Raw genomic sequence first — 26,567 nt, forward strand, 5'->3', positions numbered from 1 at the left:
TTCAGGGCATGGGCCATCAACTCTTCTCGGTTTGTACTGTGCTTAGCAAAATGAGGACCCACTGTTAGTTGGCCCTTAGGCACTAAAGTAATGAATATGATTTATAATAATAATCTCCTGGCACTTTGAGCCAAGGAAGCTGGCCTTGGGATGTTACTACTTAAAAATCAGCTGGTCTTAAATCAGTGGAATATTCTTTGTGACAAATTCCACTGACCTTCCTTGTTTTCTTTGCCTTGAGCAGGGTTTCCAGTTTCCAGAACTGATGTGATCTCGCAGCTGGAACGAGGGGAGGAGCTGTGGGTCCCAGACCTTCATGGCTCTGAGAAAAAAGTGCTCCTGAAAGCTGCCTGCACAGGTGAGGAATTGGTTAAACCAACCCCCAAACTGTCCGTGAATACAGGAAACATTTGGGATGCCCTATAAAGACCTTGTGAGCTCTCCAAGTTCAGGATTGTTCCCAGCAGATGTGGAATCATTAGGCAGAGGTCATTTATGGCTTCCCATCTATCCTGACTGACAACTGGCAGCAGGTCCCTCCCCAATCTCGCTGTCCCCTGAGATTTCTTCTGAGATACGGACCCAGAACTGATCCCTTCCTTTCTCTCCACTGGGGAAGGTTTAAAGGAAAATCAGCTCCTGATAGGTTTGATCTTTCCTGTACATATTTTGGTTTCTTCATCCCTTTTTCCATTCCTCTCTCTGAGATTTCCTTTCTCTCTGGCGCAGGCAGAGACTTACGTCTGGATTCTCTCTGTCTCCCATCAGGTGTTGGAATGGTGAGTGAAAACGAGGAGAAACCCCAGCAGGAAGATGCTGAGCGAGTAGAACCACATGGGATGTTATCAGGATGGTCCAAAGGGAACGATTCTGGGAGCTGTGCATGCCCAGAAAAAACAAAAGCCCGTGAGAGTCAGCACAGGCCAGAGGAAAACTTCAGTAGCCACTCGAACATTATTACATGTGAGAGAATGAACTTGGAAGGAACACGCTACACATGCCATGAGTGTGGGAAAAGCTTCAAAGGGAGCTGTGACCTTCTCACACATCAGAGAATCCACACAGGTGAGAAACCTTATGGCTGCCCTGAGTGTGGGAAACACTTTAAGCGGAGCTCACACCTTGTTGCACATCAGAGAATTCACGTAGATGAGAAACCTTATGGCTGCCCTGAGTGTGGGAAACACTTCAAGCAGAGCTCACACCTTATGACACATAGGAAAATCCACATGGGTGAGAAACCTTATGGATGCCCTGAGTGTGGGAAACACTTCATTCATAGTTCATCCCTTATCTCACATCAGAGAATCCACACAGAAGAGAGGCCCTACAGGTGCTCTGAGTGTGGGAAAAGCTTCAGTTATAGCTCAGCCCTTTCTGCACATCAGCGAATCCACAAGGGTGAGAAACCTTATGGATGCCCTGAGTGTGGGAAATGCTTCATTGATAGTTCAGCCCTCATCACACATCAGCGAATCCACACAGGAGAGAGGCCGTACACATGCTCTGAGTGTGGGAAAAGCTTCAATCGGAGCTCAAACCTTATCACGCATCGGCGAATCCACACGGGAGACGCACCCTACACATGCTGTGAGTGTGGGGAACGCTTCCGTTATAGCTCAGCCCTTACCACACATCAAAAAATCCACACCGGTGAGAGACCCTACGTATGCTCTGAGTGCGGGAAAAGCTTCAATCTGAGCTCTACCCTAATCACTCATCAGAGAACGCACACAGGAGAGACACCCTACATGTGCTCTGAGTGCGGGAAAAGCTTTAATCAGAGCTCTGTACTGATCACACATAGAAGAATCCACACGGGTGAGAAACCTTATGGATGCTCTGAGTGTGGGAAACGCTTCAATCGGAGCTCACAACTTATGACACATAGGAGAATCCACACAGGTGAGAAACCTTATGGATGCTCTGAGTGTGGGAAACACTTCAATCAAAGGTCACACCTTATCACACATCAGCGAATCCACACAGGAGAGAGGCCCTACACCTGCTCTGAGTGTGGGAAAAGCTTCAAGCAGAGCTCAACCCTTATTAGACATCAGAAAATCCACATAGGAGTGATCTGTAACAAATGCCTTGACTAGGGCTGGCCAAAGATTTTTTTTTTTTTTTTTAAATCACATTTGCTAATTCCCACTTAGTGATCTGTGCACCATCTTCACCGTGGTTACTCAGCTTCCCCAGATGAGTTGCCTGCTTCTGCCTTTTGCACCCTTCTTTGGGGTCAGTCCTGTGACCTTTTCTATCAACTCCTTTCCTTCTGAGTCGAAGGAGAGTGTGTCCCACCAGCCAGGAATGTTCATCAGCTCCAGGTGGGGGAGAGAGATTTGTTCCCAACAAGCTACACTGAGGCAAAAACTACCTGTCCCTTACATCCACTAGGACTGTACATGGTGTTGGCTGCTCAAGTTAGTGATCTTGGAGTTAAAATTACAATTATAGTTGTAGTGCACATGCAGCTGAGGTGCAGAGGTTGGCATTAGCTTTCTCCTTGACCTGACCTAAACTCCATCACTTTTCCTAGTCTAAACAAACCCTGAGCATCATGGTTATACCGTTCCCCCATTTTAAAGCAAGTGTGAGTCATCAAGTTCCCCCATCAGGAACATATTGTTTCATTCCCAGTTGTCACAGTTCATCAGAGCGCTGTTGCTTCAGGTTTTCCTGAAGAGCAGATATTTTTACTACCATTTTCCTCCTTTAAAATATATTGAACTATAACGAAGAGCAGGAACAGGGCAGGGATAGGGAAAATGTCATTTCCCCTCTGTAACAACAGAAGAAGATAGGGTAAGTCAGAGGGATTCCCTTATTCCCCATCACCATCCTAGTCCCCGTGTTTTTCAGTTGGTTAGGTAAATATTTTCCCTGAAGTGCTGGGAAGTGGATTCCCTAGTAAATGACTTGTAATTTAGCAAAATACCCATGCATTTGGCTCCGAAAGCAATTGTGGCTGAGGCCCTACAGAAAGTCACTCTTGAAGGTATCTCCTTCCTAATCAGGTGCATGTTGCCTATTATTTGGGAAATGCAATCCCTATGTAGGTAGAGATGGGAAAAATGGAAGTGACATTTCTGTTCAGCTCACTCCTGGGAGATGCTGCAAATGTGTAGAAAATGAAATCCGTGTTGAATGAGATATAGCTGCAGAAAGATACCTATTTTGAATAGATACCTGACATTTGGTGTCTTACAGGAATTCTAAACCGCACCTGAATTTAGTCCCTAATTTAAATCTGTGCCATCAGATTAAAGAAATAAATGGGCATATTTGCGGGAGTTATACCTCAGTATCACTACTGATATATTATGTGTTTGATGCAGAATTCTACGCCAGAGAAGTGTAAAATTACTCCAAGTAAGGTCAAACATTTGACAAGAACTCGGGTAGAAATTACAGGTTTTAGTGGTTGATTTTCACCCCAGAGATGGAAGCTATGGTGACCTGTGGCCGAGGTAAACTATTTTTAGAATGCTGCTGCCTAGTTAAGTGGCATTGGTTACACTCCTAAATGATACCATGCTGAAACTGGGAACAACTGTCTTTTACCATTTGGATCTAAAGTTTCCTGAAGCACAGAGAAACATTTGATTCCTTCAGAGCCATTCCATGTCTATGGGTCCCAAACTGGCTGCCTTGTTGGACAAGAAGCACTTCCATGTTGGTTAAATGATGGTAGCCAATGAGGAAATGTATCGGATTCCATGTTCAGACTGCAGGATACATGAATGCTGAGTCCAGAGTCTGTGGTTTGGTCTCTTAGTTTTACTCTTGAGTCTAATGCATTTGTATCACTTCTCCACCTCCTGCTACTCTGGAAGATTAGAAAGTGTGAAAGTAGAGCACAGGTGGTTTTTCTCATGATGCAATCTTCCCACGTAATGTGAGACTCCTTCCAACCACACTTATGGGAGAAGACCCAGGGAGAAATGAACCCTCAGAAATGGAGGGCTCCTAGGTTAATATAGAATGTGAATTCACACAAAGCTGACTGGGTGGAAATGGGAATTAAGAGAAAACTGCCCTAAAGATTTATAGTTTGTAATCTTTGAATAAATTGTTACCAGCAACAATGAAATTAAACGTGAAGTTTATTAGTGTAATGTAAGAGGCTGATTATGTGATAACTTTCAGCGTTACAGTATAATTCAGGTTTTCTTCTAGCCCCCTACTACAAAATAGCAGATGTTGGCTAATCCTGCAATTAAAACCTCACTCCAAAGGAATGAGAGTGGGAGAATATGTGAGAGAAATAGCATGTAAGAGAATAGAGACCCAGTATAGACTGTAATTATTTCTATTTAAAATGGAATTTATTTGGATAATTTTAAAATAAATCTTCTGTTAAGAGGAAAATTACTTGAGACAAGATGTGTAACCTTTTACCCAGTTAGAGGGTAACAGCCAGAGAGTTCCCCAGGTCTCTTGTTCGCAAAGCGAAGATGTCACATCAGGCAGGAGATGTCAAGATCTAAAATGGTGATGGATGTGTGATGGGAGCTTTTCTGGGTTATTGTTATTTGGTTTGGTTTTTTTAATTTAATTTTTGTTTTGTTTTTGCCACCAGTTATTTTTATAGGTTGTGACGGGGCAAGGCCAGATGGCTATGGAAGAGTAGTGGGAGACAGATATTTTAGCTCCAGACTAAACAAATCCCTGGTACCAGGATAAGTGAAATGGCAGCTGCTCCAGGTCAATTAAGACACCTGGGGCCAATTAAGAACTTTCCAGAAGGCAGGGAGAAGGCTAGGTTGATTGGGACACCTGAAGCCAATCAGGGCTGGCTGAAACTAGTTCAAAGCCTCCCAGTCAGTCAGGTGGAGGTGTATGTCAGGAACTGTGGGAGGAAGTTGTGCTGTTGGAGAGGCTGAGTAGTACACACCATATCGGGCACAAGGAAGGAGGCCCTGAAGTAAGGGTGAAGTGGAGCTTGAGGAAGCGAGGGCTGCTGTGGGGGAAGTAGCCCAGGGAATTGTACGTGTCATGTTTCTAAAAGGTCAGCTACCATAGCTGATACTGTTAGGGTCCCTGGGCTGGAGCCCGGAGTAGAGGGTGGGCCCGGGCTCCTCCCCCCCCACCGCAACCTTTGCCCCCTGATTAATCACTGAGACTGGGATACAATAGAGACTGTGCAAGGGAGGATAACTTCTCACCTCCCTCGCTGGCTTATGATGAAAATGGCTCAGTAGACTGTGACCCTTGTCTCTAGACAAAGAAGGGTTACGTGAAGGGACACAGTGAGCCTCTGAAGCTAGAGAAATCCGCCAGGAAACGCGGGACCCACGGAGGCAAGGACAGAGCTTTGTCACAAGGTGCTGAGGCCCTTTTTCCTTGTGAGCACAGCTGTTTAACTCTCAGGCCTGGCTCTGGAAATGTCCTCAGAACCGGCCTTGTGTTTCTTTCATGTTCGATATCTTTGGGGTTCACACATCCACACTACATGCGGTTCACAGCAACAGATACTTTGAGAAACCTGCAGGGTGAAGCGGGCCTTTTCCAAACCGACATTGGCCCAAAGTCTGCCTCAATTCAGCTGGATTGGGACACCTCTGTGTCAAAGGAGTGGTTCACTCCTGATTTGCCCGGAGACGTCGGGGGAGGTGTGGTAAGATATAGGATAAGTAGGAATCGACAACAATGAAGTTAAATATAAAGGTGAAAGACCCTCACCTTGCAGGTCAACAAGCCTGTTCTGTTCATTCCCTCTGAAGCATCTGGCACTGGTCACTTTCAGGCAGCACACTGGGCTAGCTGGACCATTGGTCTGACCCTGTATATGACCAGTCTTGCGTTCTTATGTTATGTAAGCCCTCTACGGCCTCATCTACATGGGCAAGTTTCTGCACAGGGAAGCAGCTTTCTGCAGTGTAACTCCCAAGGTGCACACACTGCTCACTAAGTGGCTTGGCAGAAACTCTGCATTGCAGCACTATAAAAAAAACCGCCCTGACGAGCAGCATAGAGCTTCCTGTCCCACAATGCCTGGTCTCGCCTCTCTGGTCATCAGTTTGAACTCTACTCCCTCAGGTGACCAACTGTGAACCTCTCCCCACCCCCCTTAAATTCCTTAGAAATTTTGAAAGTCCCCTTCCTGTGTGCTTGATAATGCATGCCATGGTTTCAGCGCATCTTTCCAGGTGGCCTTGCCTGCTCTGTGCACCAGGTGATCCCCCGCTTGGAGCAATGCCGAGCTGCTGAACCTCATCAGCATTTGGGGAGAGGAGGCTGTCCAGTCCCATCTGTGCTCTAGCCATAGGAATTATGATCCCTATGGACAGATTTCATGATGCATGATAGACAGGGGCCATGCAGGGACACGCTGCAGTGCAGGGTCAAAGTGAAGGAGCTTTGGAACGCCTACCACAAGGTGCAGGAGGCAAACCGTTGCTCCATATTGGGGGCCAACTAACCCCAGTGTCACAGCAAGAATCTTTCTAGCACCTGGAGAAAAAATATAAATGAGAGTCAAAGACACCACCACGTGGCCTGTCTCTTCCCCAATCTCAACACCTGGCAGATTGTCTGGAAGACAAAGAATTTGAACTGCGGAGATTGGTCCCAGGCTGAGAGGGAATTCAGTCTGTGTATTAAGAACTCAACATTGCCTGCAGCAACCAGTGAGTGAGAAAAGCTGTTTGATCCAATTCTTGCTTAGTGTATTCAAATTAGAGTTTAGACTGAGAGTCTATTTTCATTTGTTATGTAACCACTTTTGACCTCTGTGACCAACATTTATACTCAGTTAAAATCTAACTTTCTGTAGTTAATAAACTTATTTTGATATTTTATACTTACTCTTGAGTTTGTCCAAAGTGCTTGGGAAAGTTGCTCACATGACAAAGGCTGGTGCATGTCCACTTTATTTTTGATGAAGTGGTGAACTAATTAATGAGCTTACACTTCTTCAAGAGAAGGCCGTGAGCAGTGTAAGATGGTACATTTCTGAGGTGCAAGGCTGAGAGCTGGGGAGATTTGCTGGTGTCTCTGTATAATTGAGGAGTGGCTTATAGAGCATTCATGCAACTTAGTTGGGTTCTTTGCTGCACGTTGTTGGCCAAATGATCATAGAATATCAGGGTTGGAAGAATCCCAGGCACCGCTACAGCCTAGGGACCGAATGGCTCGGCAGCAGTTCTGCAGAAAAGGACCTAGGGGTTACAGTGGACGAGAAGCTGGATATGAGTCAACAGCGTGCCCTTGTTGCCAAGAAGGCCAATGGCATTTTGGGAAGTATAAGTAGGGGCATTGCCAGCAGATCGAGGGACGTGATCGTTCCCCTCTATTCGACATTGGTGAGGCCTCATCTGGAGTACTGTGTCCAGTTTTGTGCCTTTTCATCAACTCCAGCCTGAGGATTGGATTCTCTCCAATGTTCCTCTGGAAAGAAGCCTTTTCCTTAACAAGCAGTTACTTGGAATTGTGAAGGGAGGTCTCTTCTGTTTCCTAGGAAGAGACAGGAAAATATGAGCAGAGGAAACAAAAGGCTTAGAACAAGGTACCACTGGGAGTTGAACCCAGGATCTCCTGTTTACTAGGCAGGTGGCTTAAGCTAGCTAAGCCATGGTGCCTTCCTCAATGACTTCTTTGCAACTGTTACACTTGATGGTCCAAGATAACACCTTTAAATGCCAAAGTACAGACATTCCCCATATCCCTCAAGACTTGCAGGCCTTTTGCTCTCTGGCAGGCTGTGCATGGAAAGCCACAGCTGAGTTGACAGAAGGCTTCTAACATGCGCTTCTCCCACAAGCTGCCGTGATCATAGAGTGGTTGGTGCTCTGTGTTTCAGTCACAGCAACTTCAGCTCAACTCTGAGTCATGGTAACCTTTCCATCAGCTCCAGACTTATCATTTGCCACTTTCCAAGACTTAGCCGCAAGGAAGGCTCTCTGTGTTACTTACAAGGATTGTGCAGTGAGGTCTTTTATTTTTATCAGAAGAGATACGAAAAAGGAGCCAACAGACAAGCTCAGTTCAACAAGGAAAAACTGGCAGGTTAAGCCAGGATCTCCTGGTTCGTAGGAAGGCTCTTCAGGCAGCTTTTCCGAAAGACCACTGTCTAGAGGCCAATTGCCACAGAGACTGATTATGGTTAGAGACCCATCCTGAAATTAGAGCAGGATATTTTAAAGCCTTATCTCATAGTAAAGTAACACAATTCAAACGTGTCATCAGAGAGGAGAAAGCACTCCTTCATTTCATATTTATTTCTACTGATCTCACTGACAAACTTCCTTTTCTCAGTGCTGCTCCCAGCACTTTAGGGAGTTTTTCCTCTTCTCCTTTCCAGCTGTGGTTATGGGACTGCAGCAGCTCCCCAGATGGCCAGCTTTGCTTTTTCACTTACATCCTTCCTTACCCTTACATGAAGCTGTGTTTCCACCAGTTTAATTCATATCTGAGACCTCCAGTAGCAGCAGTTAGTTACAAAGGCTAAATTCCCATTGCCATCAGTGGGACGTTATCCTGGGCTGCCAGGGCTGCAGGATTTGGCCCATGATTAGTCAAGGTGCTACAGCAGCTGCACTCTTACGTCGTGAGTCTATTACCAAACTGCTCTGCCACAGTCTACAGGTCGGCATGACTTGCTGAGATCCTGGCAGAAGAGAGACCCTGGAGTAGAGAAGGAAAATGTCCTCAGCAGTCACAGCCGGAAGGAGCAGGAAAGGCTGGGTTTGTTTTTAAACTTCTCTCCCTGCTCAGGCCTTTGATCTTTCCTGTGGCTCTTCTCTGAACCCTCTGCAACTTATCGGGGAAAACAACCAACCAATGAACCAAACCAGGCTGTTCTGACTGAGGTAACAATCTATTGCCTTCCAAGGTTGAATATCAATCAGATCATTCTATTCACCCAAGAGTTCAACTTTATGGATTTTGTGTTTTCTCATTCCAATCAAATCCTGTGCAGCAGCATTATTGTTAACTCATCACTTGGTCACTTAACATTCACAGGTTCAAAAAGTTGGCAGGTCTTTCCTCCCACACCAACATGAAAAATTTCAGAGTAGCAGCCGTGTTAGTCTGTATTCGCAAAAAGAAAAGGAGGACTTGTGGCACCTTAGAGACTAACAAATTTATTTGAGCATAAGCTTTCGTGAGCTACAGCTCACTTCATCGGATGCATGCTGTAGCTCATGAAAGCTTATGCTCATGAAAGCTTATGCTCAAATAAATTTGTTAGTCTCTAAGGTGCCACAAGTCCTCCTTTTCTTTCAACATGAAAAAAAATCAGTGACAGAAAATGCCCTAAGGCAGCCTTTGCTGCCTTGCACCACAGACTGGGGAAATACACGAGGGAAAGCCCTTTCCTCTTTCCTGCTGACACTGAGTAAGATTTCTGTCTGTCCTTGAGATCCTGTCACAGGGACAATGGTTGAGGATGCAAATTACGTGTTAAGGTTCCACTGGTTTGTAAATGCCTTTACTCCTTCATTCGTAGGCAACGACTCCGTGGGTGCTCCGGGGATGGAGCACCCACAGGGACAATTTAGCGGGTACTCTGCACCCACCGGTAGCCAAGCTCCCCACCCCGCCCCCTGCCTCACCTCCTCCTCCACCTCTGTCTCCTTCCAGCGAACTGCGTATCTGCTCCTCCCTTCCTCCCAGTGCTTGCCGCTGCCAAACAGCTGTAGCAAGAGCTGGGAGGGATGGGGAGGAACGGGAAAGTGGTGCGCTCAAGGGAGGAGGCAGGGAAGAGGCGGGGCTGGGGTGGGGATTTGGGGAAGGAGTTGAATAGGAGCAGGGAGGGGGCGGAGTTGGGGCCGGGACTTTGGGGAACGGGTTGGAATGGGGGCGGGGCAGGGGTGGAGTCGGGGCGGGGCTGAGGGCAGAGAGGGGTGAAGCACCCGCCAGCACCAGAAGACCTCGGCACCTACGCCTTCATTAGTGATAAGGGTGCATGAGCTCGAAATAATCCCACTCTGACTTTCACCCCATAGGCTATTTCCAGACTCGCAATAAAAAAAAAGCTTTTTTTCTAACCTGAGCAAGCTGAATCTGGGGTCATTGCAAGATGAAAAATACAGAGCCCCAGGTCTCCCGGTAGGAAGTGTCTGTCCAGTGGCAGCACCCAGTGTAAATTTCCTCATTTACGCACTCATCTTCAGTATATAGGCCACTGAAGCTAGCGAGGGGAGAGGATCCCAGTGGTCGGGCTCCAGCCTGAGCAAGCCCCTGTACCCCAAGCCTGGCAAGCCCGGGTCAGCTGGCCTGGACCAGCTGTGGGGTTTTAATTGTACATACACTTGGTGTCAAAATCACAGCTTTCTCATCAGGAAATTAAGCCCTAGTGCCCCATATCACAGGTAGGGATAGTCACCACTCTACTCAGGAGGTCAGAAGTGACAACTGCCCCTGAACCGAGACCTAGGGGAACAACTTGGCCAGCTCCTTGGACAGCCGTGGCTGTCAGGAGACCCAGCTAGGCAGGAGCTGCTCTGGGTTCTACGCAGGGGGAGATTAATTGGGAGAAGTGGGGAGTTTGTCTCTGATTTACAGGGAGCTTTGCCAGAGTGGAGCCTGTAGGTCACATGGTGGGGGCTCTCATGGGCACACAGGGTCAGTGGTTTGGAACAGCTCTGAATCAACCCCGGGCAGGACCCTCGTCAGGGTGACACCCCTCAGGGCACCGTCTCCCTAGGGGAAGCCTCCTTGGCTTCAGCACCTCCTGGGACTGACCTTGGACCTTTCAGCACCCGTGTTGCACACCAGGAGCTTCCTGTATTGAGTCATCTCCTTAGGACACCCGGCAAAGCCTTACACCCCGCAAAGGGGAGTCATGCACCCCCAACTTCCACAATCACCAGTGACTCTCAGCCAGTGTTGTAAAACAGAAGGGTTTATTAGCGGTCTGGAATAAAGCATGGGAAAGTTCTGTGTGAGCATTGGAGGCAGGAAGAGTCAGCAAAGTCCATCTTGGGGAGACCCAGAACTCAGAGCCTGGGCTTTCCCCTCAAGTCCCCAAAACAGCAGACCCCTTGCTTCCAACAGTCACACCCTTTGGCACCTCTTCTGTCCTTCATTCTGTTTCCCAGGCAAACTGGTCACCTGGCCTCCACCTCTTTCTTTGGTCTCCAACTCACCCCAGCCAGCTGGCTCCTTGCAGCAGGTACGTCCCGGCCATCTGTTGCCAGGATTCAGAATTTGTGGCCATTGTCTGGGCCCAAGCACCTAGGCAGCAGTCACACCTGCCCTTAGGGGTCTCTGCAAAGATTAAACACCCGTGTCCCACCACCTAGATTAGTGGTCCCAAAACTTTTGAGGGTCACACCCCCCTCTTACCCTTGTCCATGCCCCGCACCCGAGCTGTGGCTGGGATTGGGTCCACAGCTACAGAGGAAGGGACATGGACGGGGTAAGGGGGCTGAGGCAGGGTCCAAAGCTTGGGGTGGGGGCTGAGACTGGCAGCAGAGACTCAGCTGTAGGGCTGGGACTGGAGTCCTGGGAGCAGTGCCAGCAACCAGGGCCAGCAGCTAGGGTTGGGACCAGGAGTGGAGCTGGGTGGTGCTCCCTCCCCAAGACCCCACTTGCATTCCCCGGAATGTTCCTCCATTCCACCTGGTGGGATGCACCCCACATTTTGGACCTCTGACCTAGATAATCGTGCAACAAATAGGGGAAACTGAGGTATACACAATATGCCTACAAAAGGTTCCGAAAATTCCCGCTTCATCACAGGGGTGTCAGTGGGGTCTGAGCTGCGCAGCAGCAAGTGGAAATTGGGGAGGTTTCCCTTTGGAAAAATGAAACTGCAAAACATCCCCCTGTGTTCCAGCAAAAGCCTCTAATTTATCCCTTTACTCCCGCCCCATGAAAGTCTCCACCCCTGCCCTGGCCCACAGACACCCCCTTATTCCAATGTAGATTTTTAACTTTTCCTACTTTTCCTTGAAAAGAAAAGGAGTACTTGTGGCACCTTAGAGACTAACAAATTTATTTGAGCGTAAGCTTTCGTGAGCTACAGCTCACGAAAGCTTACGCTCAAATAAATTTGTTAGTCTCTAAGGTGCCACAAGTACTCCTTTTCTTTTTGCGAATACAGACTAACACGGCTGCTACTCTGAAACCTACTTTTCCTTGGCCTTGTACAAACATTTTCCCCATCAAAATGCTCAAGGGCTTTTAAAATGAGAATAAGAGAAGAAACTAACTCAAACCCAAAGAAACCTAGATGACCTCCTGAGGTCCCTTCCAACCCTGATATTCTATGATACCAACCCAGAGCAAACCGCGATCGAGCTCCCCGTCACACACAGGTTGGGTCTGAATTTTTCTACTGAAATTTTGAGGCAATAAAACTCAGGCCGCGATAGGCCAGCAAAGAAACCTAGACCTCCCATGCAGTACTTAGGACATCTATTTCTGAGCCACCAAGGCTTCAACTTCTTTTGTGAGATTTCCAGCTGCCCAATACTGCTGCTATTCCAGGGGAGCAATTCTTGGCTCCAGCAAGCATTTATCGCAGCCTGGTTCTGTGCGTCACAGGTTTCTCTAGGAAAGGGCAGTGAATGGTTCTAGGGTCCAGTGATCCTCTTTCAAATCAAGCAAGAACCTGGGAACCCTTCCCCTTTCCCAGGTTGTGGGAGGGGAGCCATTTAAAAGAGCTCTCTGAGCTACAGCATGTGGCTAAGTAAAGAGAAAAAGCCCTATATTCCCCCCTCTGCTTTGGGTGCTGGGTTTACTCTTTGAATTTCAGATGACTTCAAGTCTGGGAATTGTGCTTATTTATCAGTTTATCTAAAATTGGTGCATTCATTTGCGAACAACTGTGATGGCTGAGCAGTTAAGGCCTGGGGCTAAAAATCCAGCGGGGTTTCTCAACGCAGGTTCAAATCCTACTCACAATAAAGATTGTTTTTTCAAAAAGAAAAGGAGTACTTGTGGCACCTTAGAGACTAACAAAGTACTCCTTTTCTTTTTGCGAATACAGACTAACACAGCTGCTACTCTGAAACCATTGATTTTTTTGACACACTTTTTCACAAGGACAATAAATCTGTACATCCTCCTGATATAGTCTCAATTTACTCCCCCTCCGAAGGAAACCCTAATGTGCTCTATTACACTGTCATGGGATAAGAGGGAAGGTCCTCTCGTGGATCAATAACTGGTTAAAAGGTAAGAATAAATGGTCAGTTTTCAAAATGGAGAGAGATAAGTAGTGGGATCCCTCAGGGAGTCAGTACAGGACCAGTCCTATTCAACATATTCATAAATGATCTGGAAAAAGGGTAAACAGTGAGGTGGCAAAATTTGCAGATGATCCAAAACTACTCAGGAGAGTTAAGTCCAAAGCAGACTGCAAAGACTTACAAAAAGATCTCACAAAACTGGGTGAAAGGGCAACAAAATGACAGATGAAATTCAATGTTGATAAATGCAAAGTAATGAACACTGGAAAACATCATCCCAACTATACGTATAAAATGACGAGGCCTAAAATAGCCTTTTCCACTCAAGAGAGAATATAGAGAATATTGGGAATCATTAAGAAAGGGATAGATAATAAGACCGAAAATACCACTATATACCGAAAATTGCCACTATATAAATCCATGATATGCCCACATCTTGAATAGTGCCTGCGGGTATGGTCGCCCCATCTCAAAAAAGATACATTGTAATTGGAAAAGGATCAGAAAAGGCCAACAAAAATGATGAGGGGTCTGGAGCATCTGCCGTATGAGGAGAGATTAATCAGACTGAGACTTTTCAGCTTGGAAAAGAGACGATTAAGGGAGGATAGGATTGAGGTCTATAAAATCATGACTTGTGTAGAAAGTAAATAAGGAAAGTATTTACTCCTTCTCATAACAAAAGAACTAGGGGGTCACAAAATTCAATTAATAGGCAGCACATTTAAAACAAACAAAAGGAAGTATTTTGTCACACAACGCAGTGTCAACCTGTGGAACTCCTTGCCAGAGGATGTTGTGAACAGGGTTCAAAAAAAGAACTAGATAAATTCATGGAGATTAGGCCCATGAATGGCTATTAATGGCTATTAGCCAAGTTGGATAGGGATGGTGTGAACAGGGTTCAAAAAAAGAATTAGCTAAATTCATGGAGATTAGGCCCATTAATGGCTATTAGCCAGGTTGGATAGGGATGGTGTCCCTAGCGTCTGTTTGTCAGGAGCTGGGAATGGGTGACGGGGGACGGATCATTTGATGATGACCTGTTCTGTTCATTCCTTCTGAAGCACCTGGCATTGGCCACTATGGGAAGACAGGATACTGGGCTAGATGGACCCAGTCTGACCCTGTATGGCCGTTCTTACGTCCTTTTGTCCTTAGGCTCATTTCATGTAGATGACCGGGATTTTGCCTCACAATGTGTCCCTGAGCTCTCAGCCACAATGCCCCAGACAGGCAAACACGCTGGGCTCCTGAAACCTCCGCCACCCACCGAGTGTCCTATGGCTCATCCCTATCCCTTGATGCTGCTCCTTTCTAGAGAATGTGAAAGGAGCGGAGGCAGTGCAGGGGCCTTCTGGGGACACAGATCTGAGGCTTTGGGAGGGACAGATTGTCTGAGATATCAGAGCGCTGTAAACCGTGCAGCCACCCCCTAACTCCGGGGCCTGTTCCAGCCCTGAGTCTGGGCTCCTGGGATCCCTCCCACAGAGCAGGGGGCCCACAGATTACAGCCTGCAAATAGACACGGGAAACTAACTCCTGTTCTCCCTGACAGGGCCTTCTCTAGACCAAATGGCACCCCAGGCAAGAAGCTTCTTCGCTACCCCCTTGCCCCCATATCTTAAATTTTTGAATACCTTATTTTTTATTGCATTTGTAGCTCATTTCATGATTTTCACGCACAATTTGGATACATGATTTTCTCATATAAGATGATACATTTGCAAGCTAGGATCTCTAAACCTGTGTTTATTCGTGCCATATATGAGTAAATTAAAAAAAAATCATTTCCTCTAAGCATATAGAAACTTTTTAATTTTCATAGTAACTGAAATGTACTAACATCTAGAAATTTAATTGTCACCAACCCAGGGTGGACCAGTATTAAATAGAGTTACAGTAAGAGACAGCGTTCAAATGTTAATCCTAGTGGTCTAGTTCAAAGGTCATCTTTGCCCTCATGAACTAAAGCACTGTATTAGAGAGATCCAAACACTGGCCAATCGCATTTTCAAGTGGTAAAATAGCAAGTTATGATAGTCTCTCGTTGGCCATCATTGATTAAAGATTTTAACGTTTTAATGAGCCAGAGCATCAAGGCAAGGGTGGCTCTGTCTACCTCCTTCCACTTTGCTGCTGGGTCCCAAGTCCCTGGCAGCCAGTAGGTGAAGCAGGGAGAACAGGGTGGGGGGACAAGTGGCGGCAGGACTTTTGCTGCCGGTGTCTAGCTGCCCAACTTTCTCCCTGTGCCGCTGGGCCCCAGTCGCCTTCAGCCACCAGGTAACCCAGGAACTAAGGCAGGAATGGGGTGAGGAAGCAAGTCAAGCTGAACAAGGCAGGCAAAAGTTCATCTTCCCTTCATGGGCCGCTCGCGATGACGTCCTTACTGTGAGCCATGGCTGACAAAAACATCCCGGAGAAAGAAGTAGCAGGATAAAAAGGTTCTTTTCAGGTGCCAAAGAAGCTCATTTGGGAGCACATTAGACTGAAGATCTAGAGCTCCCTCATTCAATCACAGCCTTCGTTGGGCTCTTTGGTCCCTTTGTGTGCAGTGGTGCTTTACCCTGCCACAAGTCCCTCATTTCGGGCTCCCCAGCAGGAAAACACAGCGTTGGCTTGCGCATAGAGTTTCCTGATCTGACCTTTCCTTCTTCTCTTGCTTTTTCTCAGCAAGGGGAAGAAAAAGCTAGAATCACAACGGCGACGTAAGGACAACTTCCTGAGCACTGGCTCCAATCCTCTGCTCTACCAGCTGACCTATCGAAGGGCTGCCACCACTTTCTCCAGGTTCACCCTTCGGGTGTGCCAGGGCAAGAGCCAGCCAAGTGGATGGAATTTGAAGGGAGGGGCAGAGCACTAGGATGGAGTTTCTGCTGTGTAGTGGTTATTGCGTTTGCCTAACATGAAAAAGGCCCCTGGATCAAAACTGGGCAGAAACAGCGTGGTTCCCTTTTCCCAGCTCCCCTTCTATAGCTGTACAAGAATCAGGCACAATACAGAGGTACCCATCTGAAAGTGCCAAATGGTTGAACTGGCTAATGCAACCTGTAGAAGTCCATGGCCCACTGGAATATAAAGTCAAGTTTATGTCATCATTATTTCAAAGGGATAATGATAGGAAGGTTCACAATTGACTAAGTAGTTAAATACAAAGATCATTGGCTATTCATGCTCATTTGTGTCACTCTGGACTGAGCTTTTTTCCCTCTCTGTCTCCCTTCTAGAAGATCAGAAGTACCTTGAGCAGGGATGTGGTTCCTTCAGACTCCCGCTTAGATTTCAGGATGCTGGGAAGGTGCTTGGTGACTGGGTGAAAATCAAAGCTCTGTCCAGTGACTAATAGCAAACTGTGGGTATGTTCCCACTGTGCACCTTAAATCCTAGGCTTTATACCTTTTTATAGAAATAGACCTGTGCAAATAATTTAATTTTTTTGCTTGCTACCTACCCAAACCAAAATTATAACAACAATACTATTGTTGGTTGATCCACGTTGATTTTTTAGAGAACGTTTCCTGAAAAAGCCTAGCATTAGTAACCAGCTATCACCTCCTTCATGGTCCAGTGTTCAGAATGTGGCACTCTCACTGCTGTGGTGTGGGTTTGATTCCTGGTCAGGAAAAAGAAACTTTTTATCAACACATATCAAACTTTTCTGGACCCTCAGAGCAGAAATTAGGCATATTCCCACTGTAGACCGTTTATACAAATAGAGCTGTGCAAATCATTTGTTGCATTTCTTGCTAGCTAGCCAAGCCAATAAAATCATCACCATCATCATCATAATTCAGATAGATCCCAGAAGACTTTTTTTTCAATTTTCTTGTTGAAAAAAAAAACTAAAAAAAAAAAAATCATTTTTGGTCAAACCAAAATATTTCAGCAAATAAAATATTCATCCAAAAAGCCTTCCACCCAGGTCTATACACAAGTCTTTGGAATTAACCATCTGGAGAGAAGGATCATTAGTCTCTTCATTGTGAGTTAGTGGCAGGTCTATTTCTAGCCCTCTGTCCAAAGGCCCACAAAGGTGTGTTTGTTTCACATTGCATATAAAAATACAATAAATGCATTTTGTTGATACCTAAAATTGGGATCAAGATGAAACATTGTGATTGTAGGTCAATGACAAAATCTCAGCTGACTTCTACAGAAGGAAGATTTTCTCATCAGGTTGTAGCACATGATAAAAGTTCTGAAGGTTCCTTAGAGCTTCCAGATACATCGACCAGAATTTTCAGAAGGTCTCACCCCCACCTCTAGAGGTAGATTTTCAGAAAAACTCAGCTCTTATTTAAGTAACAAACATTTTGGCCAGGTTTTCAGAAAGGCTCAACACATTGAGGGCTGAGTTATTTTGAAAACAAAAGGTGGTAGAAGTTGTGGGTGCTGGTTGCTTGGGCGTCTGGCCCACCATGCAGGAGTTTGAGGTTCAACGTTACTTTCTCAGAATGGTAGCAACCATCTTTTATTCACTTAAAAAGTGAGCAGTTAGACTATATATAAAAATCAGATGTACTTCAGAAGGTGACTAGAAATTAAAAGAGATGTGCCATCTCCGCCTCCCTGAAAAGTTCATAACAAGTTAAAGAAAACTAAGATTGAGAAAGCACTTGCCTAACAGTGTCAAGATGGCTGAGTGGTCTACTACGTTGGATTCAAGCCTGAGTCTTTCTGTCATTTGGTGTTCTGGGTTCCATGTGGAGACATGCATTCAAATCTTCTTCCTGACACAGTCATTGCCCTGAAGGGACAAGAACAGAGAGTGACGAAACCCCTGTGCTCAGTGTCACAAACTGAGCCCCAGAAATGGACGACATGGTGTCACAAACTCAAATTATGTTTCAGGTTCCTCCATCATCATCACAGGAGAAAAACAAAGAAATCACTGGAGTAGCAATTCTCCTCTGCTTTCATTGGCTCTGTCCAGGGAAAATATCATTGAGTTGACAGTATTTGTGGGATAGAAATCCAGAGAGGGGAGTTGATGTCACCTGATGGGATGCTGATTCATTATAACAGGTCTCCTGGCTTTAGTTGCCCCCTATTGTAGCTCTCATTTTCTCAGCTCTGTACTCTCAGGAAGCCGATAAAGTGCTGAACCCTGCTTCTCTCGGGTCACTGGGAACATGGGGATTGCACACCAGCTGCAAGCCCTTCTGTCCTCTCCTTGTCCTCCTCGGCTACCCTGGACCCTTTCCCACAAATGGTTTCATCAGACGCTTGAGGGACCTAAGGACCTGCAGGTTTCCCTCACCCACCTTTTAAGGCAAACACCATCCTAGCCACTATGGATGTAGATGCCCTCTACACCAACATTCCACGCAAAGATGGACTACAAGCCGTCAGAAACAGTATCCCTGATACTGTCATGGCTAACCTGGTGGCTGAACTTTGTGACTTTGTCCTCACCCATAACTATTTCACATTTGGGGACAATGTATACTGCAATGGGTACCCGCATGGCCCCACAGTATGCTAACATTTTTATGGTTGACTTAGAACAACGCTTCCGCAGCTTTTGTCCCCTAATGCCCCTACTCTACTTGCGCTACATTGATGACATCTTCATCATCTGGACCCATGGAAAAGAAGCCCTTGAGGAATTGCACCAGGATTTCAACAATTTCCATCCCGCCATCAACCTCAGCCTGGACCAGTCCACACAAGAGATCCACTTCCTGGACACTACGGTGCTAATAAGCGATGGTCCCATAAACACCACCCTATACCGGAAACCTACTGACCGCTATTCCTACCTACATGCCTCCAGCTTTCATCCAGACCACACCACACAACCCATTGTCTACAGCCAAGCTCTACGATATAACCGCATTTGCTCCAACCCCTCAGACAGAGACAAACACCTACAAGATCTCTATCAAGCATTCTTACAACTACAATACCCACCTGCTGAAGTGAAGAAACAGATTGACAGAGCCAGAAGAGTACCCAGAAGTCACCTACTACAGGACAGGCCCAACAAAAAAAATAACAGAACACCACTAGCCATCACCTTCAGCCCCCAACTAAAACCTCTCCAACGCATCATCAAGGATCTACAACCTATCCTGAAGGACGACCCATCGCTCTCACAGATCTTGGGAGACAGGCCAGTCCTTGCTTACAGACAGCCCCCCAACCTGTAGCAAATACTCACCAGCAACCACACACCACACAACAGAACCATTAACCCAGGAACCTATCCTTGCAACAAAGCCCATTGCCAACTCTGTCCACATATCTATTCAAGGGACACCATCATAGGGCCTAATCACATCAGCCACACTATCAGAGGCTCATTCACCTGCACATCTACCAATGTGATATATGCCATCATGTGCCAGCAATGCCCCTCTGCCATGTACATTGGCCAAACTGGACAGTCTCTATGTAAAAGAATGAATGGACAAAAATGAGACATCAAGAATTATAACATTCAAAAACCAGTTGGAGAACACTTCAGTCTCCCTAGTCACTCGATTACAGACCTAAAAGTCACAATATTACAACAGAAAAATTTCAAAAACAGACTCCAACGAGAAACTGCTGAATTGGAATTAATTTGCAAACTGGACACCATTAAATTAGGCTTTAATAAAGACCGGGAGTGGATGTGTCATTACACAAAGTAAAACTATTTCCCTATGTTCATTTTTCCCCCATACTGTTCCTCACACATTCTTGTCAACTTCTGGAAATCGCCCATCTTGATGATCACTACAAAAGAATTTTTTTCTCTCCTGCTGGTAATAGCTCACCTTCAATATCACTCTCAATATAGTGTGTTTGATAATGCCCATTGTTTCATATTCTCTGTGTATATCTATATCTATATATATATCTTCCTACAGTATTTTCCACTGCAGGCAGCCGATGAAGTGGGTTATAGCCCATGAAAGCTTATGCTCAAATAAATTTGTTAGTCTCTAAGGTGCCACAAGTACTCCTGTTCTTTTTTTGGTTAATGACATTGCTATAGATTGTTGTTCATTCCCACTTTGGCAATTCAGACAGTCCCTTTCCTATTCAAATCTCCACCATATCATTCCAAGAGCTGGGGTCAGGATTTCTTTGGGGCACTGAAATTTTTCAGTGGGTTGGTGCGTGAACTCGTCCTTGCATTCCATCCTTGATGTTTCATGGACTGTAATAGCAGCGTAAAGGAAGAGCCAAGCCAATATCTCACTGTCAGAGGTGAAATTGGCCACGTCCCCTGTGTTTGACCGTTGCCATTTCAGGAGAGAAGGTTTCAATAGAATGGAACGCCCTGGCTCAGACAAGAGATACAGGGAGGTTTTGCTGTCCATGGATCTGTGCAAAGGAAATTGTGTCTCTGTGTGAAATTGAGGAGGGAAATGAAAAGTCCACATGGGGCCTCAGTGCCCTAACGAATGTGGGTGAAGGACTTGGGCTGGGAAATGATTTAGCAGGAATCTGTATCAATTTATTGCCCTGATTAAAAGCTATGGCTAAAAGGCAGCCACTGTTGTTAGTACTTGAACCAGTGTAGGGACACCCCAGTGGGTGTCAAGCTGATTCCCTTAACCAGGGGTAGTCAATAATTTTATTAAGATCCAAATTTATTGTTCAAGGTACAGTCAAGGTACAGATTCCAGAGAAAATAATACACTGATGATAACAAGAAGTATATAGAAAGATTTTACAGTCAATATCGTCATAAATATGATGATTGTTTCTTGTTTCACTCTTTATATCCGGCGCCACCGCCTTTCCCTTTAGCCTTCTGGTTTACCAAGGGTAAAACTAAACATCTCTTCAGATACAAGGGAGTGTTTGTGTATTTCCTGCTAGCTACACAGGAGTTTGATGTTGCTGCTTTCAATCCTCTGGCTCTGCCGGGATAAGTAACATTTCAGGCTCTCACTGAACTGAAGGAGGGAGATCATTTTTTGACAGGTTACGCCTCTTTTTAAAGGTGTTTGTCTGGCAGGTAGGCCTGGTTCCCAGGTCTCTCCTGAGGGAAGAAAGTTTCTGTGCAAAATACCAAAACTTTTAAGGGACAGGAGGAAAAAGCCATGGCCACATGATGGGGCCAGTGTGAACCGCAATATGGTTCTTTTATGTGGGATGACTCTGAACGCTGACTGATCTCCACTCCCTTGCATTTGAAGAGATGTTTAGTTTTGCACTTGAGAACTATAAGGTTGAAGCAGTTTGATGGACGGTGACACTACGATTGAAGGGTTATTTAATGTTGTAAAAATTGTTAAAAACACTTAGCTTCAACTTGAGCTGCCTGTTATTACAGGCTGGTTTCCTCATGTCAGTTCCATCAGCTCTTCTAGTATTGCCCTGGGTTGTCTCATGCCTCGGTGGGAACTAAAGGAAATCGTCCCTTGCTGCCCTTGGCTCCAGGCTGATTTTTCCAGGGAGGGGACTTGGAATTGACTTGTTTGCTGTTGAGAAGGGAGCCAGGCCAGTTCTCAGAGAACGAGAACTCCCAGCAACTTCCCAGCCCAACCCAGGCTGCTGCCCTGTCCCAGCCTCTGTTCCCCTGGGGGCCCTGCATGTTCGACTCTAGAGCATGCAGGGAGCAGCAACTGGACAGAGGACAGCCTGGGCTGGGCAGATGCTAGGAGCACAACACCTGAGGCCTATACTGCCTCCCTCCTCAGCAGAAAACAATCAGTCCCCGCCCTACCCCGGGACAGCAGCCGGGAGCTAAGGGCAGTGCCGGGTGGGGGTTTCCTGGGGTGAGCAGGCACCTGGGGGTGTTTCTAGCAGAGCAGTTGGAACTGAATTGGGGAACCAGCTTTTAATAACAGGCAGCTCAGGTTCAGACTAATTTTGTTACAATTTTCTTTATAATATTAAAAGAATTCAAAAGTAAATGGGCAGCAGTTATTGGAATTCTCTTCTCCTAGTGTTCCCTGCCATAGAAAGAAATGGCTTTTTGACTTTTCATGATATGGGAGTCAGTTTCATTCATTGTTCAGAATCAACGTGCACAGAAGAAGCCTGTAGTGTTTCATTTCTTAGCTTCTGCTGCCATTGTGTGGCCATTTTCTTCCCCTCCTTTCTGTCCAAAGCGCAGATCAGACATCTTTCTTCTTTCCTTCCTAAACAGCCCCTTCCTTGGGTAACCCTTTGCTGGGATCGGGATGGGGAACAGCCATTTCTGAGGATTAATTTAACATCGTATTTGGTGTCGCTTCATAGATTTTACAGCCAGTCTAGATCACTACGTACAACTGCTCTGACCGTATCATAACAGAGTCCAGAGAATTTTACCCAGTGACTCCAAGATCTTCTGGTTGAACGAGGAGGGTTCATTCAGAAAGTCATCATGTTTGGACATAAAGGTGTGAAATGATGGGAAAATATATCCAATTTTTATTTTAAAATTTCCAGGAATGGAGAATCCATCAGGACTCTGGGTAAGATTTTCAATGGTTAATTACCTTCCCTGTCAGAAAGCACACCTTATTACCAATCTGAATTTGTCTAGCTTCACTTCCAGCCATTGGCTCATATTATACATTTGTCTGCTTGATTGAAGAGCCCGTTACTAAGTATTGTTCCCCATGTAGGTACTTAGGGACTGAGATCGTCACCCCCTAAACCTTTTCTGAGCTCTTTGTGTCTATCAGAGCAAGGCAGGTTTTTTAAGCCTTTCATCCTTCTCATGGCTCTTCTTTCTCCTCTCAAATGTTTCATCCTCCTTCTTGAACTGGGGACCTCAGAACTGGACAAAGTGGGCACAACAAATACAGAGGTAAAATGACCTTTCGACTCCTAATTGAGATCCTTCTGTTCCTGTATACATGGCTGACATTCCTTGTTCCTAGATGTACACACTTCCATTTAGCTTCAGCCGCAGGAAATAGTCATCAGCACCACCTCAGCTCTCGATTCTGAGATTTTCTTCTCAGTCCCTAGATCCCAAAATGTCTCCTTAGGATCCTAGATGGCTATCCTCCGCTGCCTGGATCAGATGTTCCTGCTTCCCCTCAGAAATCTCCAGATGATCAGTGTTCTCCAGAGCTTACCCTCCCAGACAGGATTGAACAACCTTAGTTTATAACTAGACCACTCATGACCTCAACTAGGTGCCCTGAGTGCACCACTTTTGAATTCCCTCCAACTTCTATCATAGAAATGCTAAGCAGTTGGTGTTGTAATGTTACAGGAGAGGTTGAAATGAGGCTATTTCTCAGGTAGGAGGCAATGATTGTATCAGGAAGGAGATTTGAATGCACATCTCCATATGGAGCCCAGAACACAAATGACGGAAAGGCACAGCCTTGAGTTTGACGCGTTAGACCACTCGGCCAGCCTGACAAGCCATTTATCATTTATCATCATTTGTTAGTCAAGCCATTTATCAATCTCAGTTTTCTTTAACTTGTTATGAACTTCTCAGGGAGGCGGAGAAGGCACATCTCTTTCAACTTCTAGAGACTTTCTAAAGCACAGCTGATTTTTATATGTAGTCTAACTGCTTACTTTTTAAGTGAATAAAAGATGGTTGCTACCATTCTGAGAAAGTAATGTTGAACCTCAAACTCCTGCACGGTGGGCCAGATGCCCAAGCAACCAGCACCCACAACTTCTACCACCTTTTGTTTTCAAAATAGCTCAGCTCTCAGTGTGTTGAGCCTTTCTCCAAACCTGGCCAAAATGTTTATTGCCCAAATGGGAGCTGAGTTCTTCTGAAAATCTGGCTCTAGGGGTGGGTGTGAGACCTTCTGAAAATTCTGGCCCATGTGTCTGGAAGCTCAAAGAACCTTCAGAACTTTTATCATGTGCTACAACCTGATGAGAAAACCTTCCTTCTGTAGAACTCAGCAGAGATTTTCTCATTGACTTACAATCACAATGTTGCATCTTGATCCCAGGTTTAGGTACCAACAAAAATGATTGTATTCTTACATGCAATGTGAAACATCCCTAGTTGGGCAGAGGGATAGAAGTAGGTCTGCCACTAAACCATATTGCCTTTCATCAGTCGCTATCTGAGCAAGGTAGTAACCAGTGGCCAACAGGTGAAAGGCCCACCGTCTATGCTTAGAACACTACAGCAGCTAGCCCTCAGGAATGGAAGAGGCTAATGGTCAGCTTTGCCAAGATGGTTACTTCCAAAGAGTGGGATGAAAGTTTTTTGCATGAATATTTTATTTGCTGAAATAATTTGGTTGAGCCAAAATGATTTTTTGTTTTGTTTCGGCAAGAAAACTGACATCCTGGGTCAACCTGAACATCTATTACTGTTATTATAACATTGGTTAGGCTAGCTAGCAAGGGGAAACAAAAATTTGTACATCTATTTGTGGACATGGAGGTGACAGTGGAAACATGCCCACATTCTGCTACTAGTCAGTGGGAAGCTTTGATTTTTATATGGTCTCCAAAGCCCTTCCCGACATGACGTAGAAGATGGGGGAATCAGGGAAAAACCATCAATTTGTGAAAATTGCAAGTGAAGAATAAATTAAGGTGTTTTGATGTAAAATCACTTTTCCCTGACTGGGAATTGAACCCAGGCTGTGGCGGTGAGAGCGCCAAATCCTAACCACTAGACCACCAGGGAGAAGATGAGGCTCTTTCTCTTCTCAGCTGTGCTACGCTTCCTTAGGCTAGTTTCTGTCCAATTTCTGAAGCTGCTCCATTGTCCATTCCCTGAGGGGCTAAGAGCAGAGAGTGCAGGAACCCCTGTGCTCAGGGTCACAACCTGAGCCCAACCCAAGCCACTGAAACAAACTCAAATGGTGCTTCAGCTTCCTCCAGTAGGATCACAGAGCAACACAAAGAAAACCCAAGAGGAACAATCCTCCTCTGCCTTTATTTACCCCATTGCAACCCTCTCAGCAGTCTACCTGGACCTTCTTCAGGGAAGGACATTGAGCTGATAGGAACTTTGGCATAGAGAGCAAGGGAGGGAGTTTGGTCCCCCTCATTGTGCGCTGATTGCATTCTGACCCCATGTAACGGGGCTCTGAGCTTTTCCATCTTGTGAAGTGTGTGTCCTCAACAAGTAGCCAAAGTGCTGAACCCCCTGGACCCTTCTGCTGGGAGCATGGTGATTGCACAACAGCTGCAAGCCCTTTTTACCTCTCCTTGTCCTCCTCGGCTTCCCCGGACTTTCCCCACAAATGGTTTCATCAGACTCTGGAGGAATCTAAGTCCCTGCAGGTTTCCCTCACCCATGTCTTAAGGCAAACCATGATTCCCTTCTCTGACACTCCTGGGGCCACATTTTCTTTGAGGAGCTTCACCCCAGGGGGTCTGATGTCCTGCAAAAATGCAAAATCACTTACCGTGGCATTCTCTCCCCAGAACATCTGAGACAATATTGACTTAAACAATTGAACTAACTGTGATCATCTGCACTTCCTTCAGTTAGCTGGGGTTCTGCTGTTGTTCACCATTTCTGAGTGGAGATTTTAAATCACTGCTGTGGCTTTGTTAGCATGTCATGGGCTATTAGCTGCAGGAGGAAAAATCACTTTTTGTAGTGGTAATCAGGGTGGCCCGTTTCAAACAGTTGTTTGTGAGTTCAATCCTTGAGGGGGCCATTTAGGGATCTGGGGCAAAAATTGGAGATTAAGACTGCTTTGAGCAGTGGATTGGACTAGATGACCTCCTGAGGTCCCTTCCAACCCTGATCTTCTATGATTTTAAGGCAACCAACATCTTTTCATGTACTCTGTATATATATCTTCCTGCTGTATTTTCCACTCTATGCACGTGATGAAGTGGGTTTTAGCCCACGAAGGATTATACCCAAAGAAATGTGTTAGTCTCCAAGGTGCCACAAGTACTCCTCATTGTTTTTGCTGATACAGAGTGAAAGGAAATAAGTGTTATATTAAGTGTTATTTCAACCTAACATATTATTGTTTCAGAGTAGCAGCCGTGTTAGTCTGTATTCGCAAAAAGAAAAGGAGTACCCGTGGCACCTTAGAGACTAACAAATTTATTAGAGCATAAGCTTTCATGAGCTACAGCTCACTTCATCGGATGCATTCTGATGGAGTGAGCTGTAGCTCACGAAAGCTTATGCTCTAATAAATTTGTTAGTCTCTAAGGTGCCACGGGTACTCCTTTTCTTTTTGCATATTATTGTTGTTATCATTTTGGTTTGTCTAGATAGCAAGCAAAAAATTATTTGCACAGGTCTATTTGTATAAAAAGGTATAAAGCCTGGGATTTAAGTTGCAGTGGAAACATACCCACAGTTTGCTCTTCGTCACTGCACAGAAGTTAGATTTTCACACAGTCTCTAAACACCTTCCCAGCATCCTGAAATCTTAGCCGGAGTCTGAAGGAGCCACATCCCTGCTCAAGGTACCTCTGATGTTCTAGAAGGGAGACAGAGAGGAAAAAAGGTCAGTCCACCCTGACGCTAATGAGCATGAATAGACAATGAGCTGTATATGTAACTATTTA

At 45.6% G+C, this 26,567-nt stretch overlaps 1 protein-coding gene and 1 non-coding gene across 8 annotated transcripts in view; one reads left to right on the forward strand and one right to left on the reverse strand.

The window, feature by feature from the left end:
- The window catches only part of LOC119849376 (zinc finger protein 420-like), a 3,142,523-nt gene that overhangs the window by 1,791,883 nt on the left and 1,324,073 nt on the right, over positions 1-26,567 (forward strand). The window lies entirely within an intron of this gene.
- Positions 24,637-24,708, reverse strand: TRNAE-CUC. The gene has a single exon. It is a non-coding gene; the product is annotated as a tRNA-Glu (tRNA).

Source organism: Dermochelys coriacea, chromosome 28 (assembly GCF_009764565.3).
Source record: "Dermochelys coriacea isolate rDerCor1 chromosome 28, rDerCor1.pri.v4, whole genome shotgun sequence".
Classification (NCBI taxonomy): Eukaryota; Metazoa; Chordata; order Testudines; family Dermochelyidae; genus Dermochelys; species Dermochelys coriacea.